Consider the following 7,057-nt stretch of genomic DNA (forward strand, 5'->3'; position numbering starts at 1 on the left):
CAGCCTGGTCTAAAAAGCAAGTTCCAGGATAGCCAGGGCTGTTACACAGAGAAACTGTGTCTCAAAAAAAAAAAAAAAAAGCTAGAAAGAAATATACCAAATGTATGCTGTGGCACCAGTACCAGATATGTTCATCTTGATACTATTTTTGGCTTAGGAGTCTCTATCTCCCCCCCCTCCCCTCTCTGTGTGGCTGTGTACACATGTGCACACATGGGAGGACAGAAGTTGACCTCAGGTATCATCATTCTCCACCCAGCTTTTAGAGACAGGCTCTCACTGAGCCTGGATCTTGCCATTTGTCTACCCTGGCTGGCCTGTTAGCCCCACCACCACCTCCTAGCCTTAGAGTCGCAGATGCATGCTGCCAGGCAGAGCTTTAAAAATAGAAACAATTTTTTTGTTTGCTTTTTGAGACAGGGATGCTGTATGTAACAGCCCTGGTTGTCCTGGAACTCTTACAGACAAGACTGGCCTTGAACTCAGAGATCTGCCAGCCTCTGCCTCCTGAGTGCTGGAATTAAAGGCATGCACCACCATGACGGGCATAAATAGGAACAGTTAGTTGGGGGATTTTATTGCTGTGAAGAGACACCATCACCATGGCAACTCTTAGAAAGAAAACATTTAATTGAGGTGGTGGCTTACAGTTTCAGAGGCTCAGTCCATTGTCATCATGACAGGGAGCATGGCGGTGTGCAGGCAGATGTGGTGCTGGAGGAACAGTTGAGAGTCCTACAATTTGCAGGCAACAGGAAGTTGACTGAAAGTCACACCGAGGGAAGCTTGTGCTAAAGAGACCTCGAAGCTCGCCCCTACAGTGACACATTTCCTCCAACAAGGCCACACCTTCTAACAGTGCCACTCCCTTTGGGGGCCATTTTCTTTCAAACCACCATAAATTCTTAATCCTTCATAGCACATTGTCAGTAATGGGCTACTTCACCATGTATTCTGAAATTTTGTTTATCATCATATCTTCCTGGTTTGCAAAACAGAAGGTTGGCATCATCCCTTGAGGGCATTCTGGGCATCAGGAGTGAAGGAGGTACATAACATATTTTCTATCAGCACTCGGAAGGCTTGTGGCTGTCACCGTGAAGCATATTTGTGGCCTCAGCATGCAGCATCCACAGGGGTATGCGGAATTCTGTTTACTTTGCGACAGACACTTTCATTCGCTCTTGGCGGGAGATTGTCAAGCGCCATGCTCAGCATTGCTGCCTTCCATAAATTATCCACCATGGCTACATTTAGGCTACTTAAGGATGCTTTGGGGACGTGAGGTTATTTTTATTAGAAAATATTGTGATCTTGCTGTGTGGGTGATTCCAGTTGAGGTCACCGTGGGACCCAGTCATCATACTTGCCTGAGATATGTATCCATAGGGTCACAAGCCCTCCTGCCTTGAGGCAATGTCCATTTTTTTCCCCCTCGACAGCTTCCCCAAATAGTTTGCTAGAGATACCCTGGGAGAAATTATGTTTTGGCAAGTTGGGAATGCCTTCTGGGTTCCTCAACGGCAGGGTTTGAAGGAATAGTATGATTGTTCTGCTTTTAGGGATCTTCTAAGATTGGTTGAAGGCTCTGTGGCCACCCAGGAAGCAGAACTTCCCCTTCAGGTTTCAAGTCAAGGGATGGAAATGGATGCAGCATCAATGGCCAGGGTACCTGATGTGGCATATACCACAAAGGGTATCACCTCCTCCATGGAGGGGGGACTCTAATGTCAGGTGGATCATTAGAAAGCTCTGAACCAAGCCCCCATTCCTTCCTCAATTCCATGGCAGGGAATAATGTCGGAATAATGTTTACCCTGTACTGTTCTCCTGAGCATGAATCTGCTTTTGGCTTCCTCCCCTGCTCTTTCTTGAAAGCCCTTTGTTTGGCATTAACTGCCCCACTTCAAGTCCTTTGTGCTTCTATGGCCAAAGAGTTTGTACACTGGTGGGAAATTCTAGGAGTAACAACACACAAGGAGAAAGTCAAGGCCATGTGTTGAGGGGCAGCCACTGGAGCTGCAGGGTCACCAGGCTTCAAGGTACCTGGTAACCAAGAATGGACAGAATCCTTCATTCATCGTCTGAGCATCACACTGTTCATCTCCCCACGCCTGCTTAAAGGAGCTAAAGAAGCTGGCAAAGACGGAGTCTGACAATATCACCACCCTGCCAGAAACAGGGCTGGTTTTTTCAATCAGTTTTCCCCTGTCAATTACAAGTGTCATTTCTGTCATAATCCAACACCATACTCACACCTTGAGTGAGGAGTGTGATTTTTGAGTACCAATAACAAAGTTGGGCTTCCCAAACACTTTTGGGACAAATTCCAAATGGCACAACAAATGCCTGACCTTCATAAAGACTAGAAGCCTTTTGTTTCCCAAAAGATGACAGCAAAATGCTAATCTTATTGCTGGTGACAAACCTTCTGTCACCATCAGCTGCCTTTGATTTTTCTGTTCCCCCTAAAAGCCATTCCCAATTTTATATTCTATTGGGTATGACTCTCTTTACATAATTAACAGCCTTCTGCAGAGGGTAATGGATGAGGGAAAACTCTGCGAGGAGGAGCTGGTCTCAATTCATCTCATATCTCTTACAGGAAGACATGCTCTTCTGCACCAAATGCAGAGGATGCGATGGAGGATTTCCACGGGGCCTTTCTAGAATGATCTACTAGCAAATTTGGGTGCATATTACTGTAAACTGCTGCATACCATGTGATTAGAAGATTAAGACAAAGTGAATTGCTAATCTTGTCGGGCCAACTGTTTTCTTCCTTGATAACATTTGTGTTATTCCACTCCGGGTGATGAAAGAGAGTAATTGGCTGTTGACACTGATTGAAGGAAGGAGACGTGCCTTCTCTTTTTTAAAAAAGAGAATTAATTATCTCGGTAAGGGAGGTAACAATTCCAACAACGGCTCTCACAGCTGCAAAACAGAAGTGAACTGTCAGGGTGTCTTCATCTCTTTCTTTCCCACCTGTTTTTCTCCCTTTGATAACATCTTTTCCAAGATTTAACACATTTACCAAGGAGGGGAGGGGGAGTCTGGGGAGCCTTCAAAAGAGAAAGAAAAAAAATTAGTTCTTGGAATTTGCAGCAAAACCACCGCAAATGTACGTGCGTGGCATTTGCATGTGTCAGTGTCTGAGGAAGACATCATAGGCAGATGGAGGTAGCTAAATCTCCTTATGCCATTCAAGTCATAGTAAAGCAGCAACAGACATCTGAAACTGACCATATGTCTGCCAAAGAGAAAGGATCCAGGTAAGCTGATACATCCTGGTTGACTGAAATCCTTCTCAACATACGCAGAGTAAAATGAATGAAAACCTACAAGATGTGGTGTATATCTGAACTGCAGCCTATAGGCTGGGCCTTTTCACTCACAGGTGGAGTGCCAAAGCATCTCACTGTTATCCCCAATAACACACACGGGACACTTTGTTCCTTGTGTCTGCACCTTGAAGGGCTGCTCAGCTCAAAGTTGTCATTCCAAAGAAACAAGTCATGGGGTGAGCAGACTGCAGCAGCGGTTCACTCTCGCCATATGCATCTGCTTTTTTCTACCACTGAAACAAAGGAGGGATTACGGTAGCTGCTGGGGAAACTGAGGCAGCAGTCTAGGGAAGACAGGCTTCCTGTTGCATCATGAAGATTTGAAAGTGGAGGTGATCCACAGGGAACTCCATAGTGCTTCCATGTCCAGAGCTAAGAGCTAATGAAGACTCCTCCTCTGCTCTAAGCAGGACAGGGTCAGACTCTTCAAGAGGGAAGGGTTGGGTCATTCTACAAGGGCAAGACTCATGACACCCAAGGAGCTGGCTGGCAGTAACAGCTGAGTGGAGTAAGAGCATCATCAGCACTAGTGATGGCCGCATGAGGAGTTATTTAAAGCGAAGACTTGGAACTATAGATTTTATGCTTCGCAAATTGATTGTATTTTCACAATCTGTACTCCTTATGAGTGTTCTTCAAATAGAACTCAGTTATTGGAATAGGGGCAAGATAACCCTTGGTGTTGACTCAGTTCCTGATGTTTTGACTTAATCCCTGGAAAGGGGTCAAAGTAACCCTCAAATGTTTCCTCTTACCTCACCTGATCTGGCAACTGTCCTCCAGCCCTGGCTTAGACCAATCATTGTTAATAGCCCTTTGAATAAACCAATCCTAATAATTGAAGAACAACCCTGAGTCCACCCCCCCCTTTCTATGGCTTTTTGCTTTAAAAATGGCTTGTGACAGGCATTCGGGGTGTTTTGGCTTCTCAAATGCTGAAGGACCCTGTCGCAATAGAATTAATTAAATCCTCTTGCTTTTACATCAACTGTGGTGTGAAAGTGGTCTCTTGGGGAGACTCCTCGGTGATTGGACTTCAGGGTCCAACAAAAAAAATCACAGAACCTGAGTGATTCAGGACCCACACTTGTTCTTTTTATAAAAAGCCTGTCAAGCTAATTCCCTTCTGAGGCAGACCCTCACAAGAAACTAATGATTGTCACTGGGTCCCACTTGCCACTGCAATAAAACACCTGGAAATAATTGCTAAGGGAAAGAAACACTTACTTGGTTCCAGGTTTCAGAGGTCTCAATGCCCGGGTGCTGACTTCCATCACAGTGATGTCTAGGAGGCAAACAAACACCAGGGTGGAGGAAGTATGGTGAAGCAGAGCCGCTGACTTCCCAGTGGACAGGAAGCCGTTGGGGAGACTCTGAAGACATGTTCTCAATGGCTGACTTCCTCCAAACTAGATCACACTTTCTAGTGGCTATTATTTCCTAATAATATCATCAGATTATGACTCCATCCTCGTGTTAGGTCCACTGATTAGCTAAGAGTCCTTATTTTCTAATTAACACCCGAAGCCCTACCTCTGAATGTTATGTTGGTGACAACGCCTCCAACACAAGCTCTTGGAGAGAACACTTCACATCCAAACCACAGTCTACCACCTCAATGTTGCCACACTAGGGGGCAAAATTCCAGTGTGTGAAACTTTGGGGGGCACAGCCAAGCCATGGCAGCAGAGTAGGCAGAAGCATGCTGTTAACTGATTGGTCCAGAAGTTAAGTGTTATCATTCAGACATTCTCTGCAGGGATGAAGGGTGTAGCATCATGGGTGGGAAGTTCAATCTTATTTCTCTATCTAATCTCTCCCTGTATCAGAGAGCTTGGGATTCTTGGAATCTGCATTTTTCCATCTTTCCCAGCAGAAATCTTAGATGAATTCCTCTGATGTGATGGCAAGTGTTGTCAGTTTCTAGAATCTAGAATCACCGGCCTGGGAGGGATTAGCTTGGCTGTACTGAGGTGTGCACACCTGCCCACTGTGAGTGGCACCATTCCCAGGCCGGGCCCAGGACTGCTCAAGTGGAGAAAACAACACACCTTCCTTGCTGATTACAGATGGGATCAGCGTCTCCGAGCTCCTCCCACTATGACTTCTCTGCTATGATAGAGACCTGCAACGTGGAGCCAACATACACTCTTTTCCCCCTAAGCTGCTTTTGTCAGGGTTCCTTCTCACAGAAACAGGGACAGAAATAAAGACGAACAGCACTCCTAAGCTCTGGGTGGAGGACAAAGCAGAAGCCATTGGCTCGCTCTCTGGTGTCTGTATCCACCTGCTGTAGCTGTGCCATTTTACAGCAATTTCTGCCATTTCCTGGGGTGGGGGAATCGTGCCAACCCCAACCCATCCATCCTTGTAAAGAGTGAAGTGCTGGGTTAAGGGGCTAAACTGGGGTTCCTGTTCTATGCAGCTCCATACAATGCTGATGCAGTTTTTATAAAAGGACGACAGTTTTCATTTCCTGAAAGAATTGCATCTGCCGAGGCCGGCGTTGTCTAGAGCTAGGCCTGGGCAACACTCTAGCACTAATTCTCATTTAATGGAGGCTTGAGGCAACCTAGTGGATAATGGGGAATGCAGTACACTTCATCAGTGCCAAAGATCCTGAATCATGAAAGCTGAAAACTCTCGTGATGATCCTCGTAGAATGGGTGAAGATTCGTTATCAAAGTCTAATTCGGGGATGGCTCTTAGCCAGGTAGATGAGATAACCTAATTAAAATGCTTTCTGGAACAGAACCGGGAGAGATGAAAAGAACAGTTAACACACACATTAAACATTCTGCAAACTACGGAGACCTAAGCAAATCATTGTAAAAGCTGTGATGTAATTACGTTCTGCTTCACATCTGACAGTGTTGGCTAAGTTATGTGCTTGAGCACCAGGAGAGACAGTACCTTCTGGTGTGAACACCGAGGAACCAGCCCTGGCCTGTCTTGTGACCAGATTTCTAAGGTTTTCTTTCTTTTTTTTATTGTTTTATTATTATTATTAAAAATTTCCACCTCCTCCCATTTGCCTCTCCCTGCCCCTTCCCCCTCCCTCTCCAGTCCAAAGAGCAGTCAGGGTTCCCTGCCCTGTGGGAAGTCCAAGGTCCTCCCCCATCCATCCAGGTCTAGGAAGGTGAGCATCCAAACTGCCTAGGCTCCCACAAAGCCAGTTCATGCAGTAGGATCAAAACCCAGTGCTATTGTCCTTGGCTTCTCAGTCAGCCCTCATTGTCCGCCATGTTCAGAGAGTCCGGTTTGATCACATGTTCCATCAGACCCAGTTCAGCTGGCCTTGGTGAGCTCCTATTAGATCAGCCCCACCATCTCAGCGGGTGGGTGCACCCCTTGCGGTCCTGACTTCCTTGCTCATGTTCTCCGTCCTTCTTGGGAGCTCAGTCTAGTGCTCCAATGTGGGTCTTCCTTTTCTTGTTTGTACTAGAGAACAGGGCATGAGCTCTGGGAGCAGCAAAGCCGATCCTCTGGGAAGAGTTGAGGTGAATTGCCAGCATTTAGCACATGGAGATTTATGCCAGCGAGTAGAGGCAGACAGGACTCTCTCATTCCTGGCACTTTAGAGGTGGCAGAGTACAGAAAGCCCAGCTTCTGGAGTCTAACAGCTCAAAACCCAGCTCTAACACAGGGACAGTTGAGGTAAGTTAGGTGTTACCTCAGGCTCCTGGTGTGTCAAACAAAACTAATTTCCC

The sequence above is a fragment of the Microtus pennsylvanicus genome, chromosome 19 (assembly GCF_037038515.1).
Source record: "Microtus pennsylvanicus isolate mMicPen1 chromosome 19, mMicPen1.hap1, whole genome shotgun sequence".
In the NCBI taxonomy this organism is placed as follows: Eukaryota; Metazoa; Chordata; class Mammalia; order Rodentia; family Cricetidae; genus Microtus; species Microtus pennsylvanicus.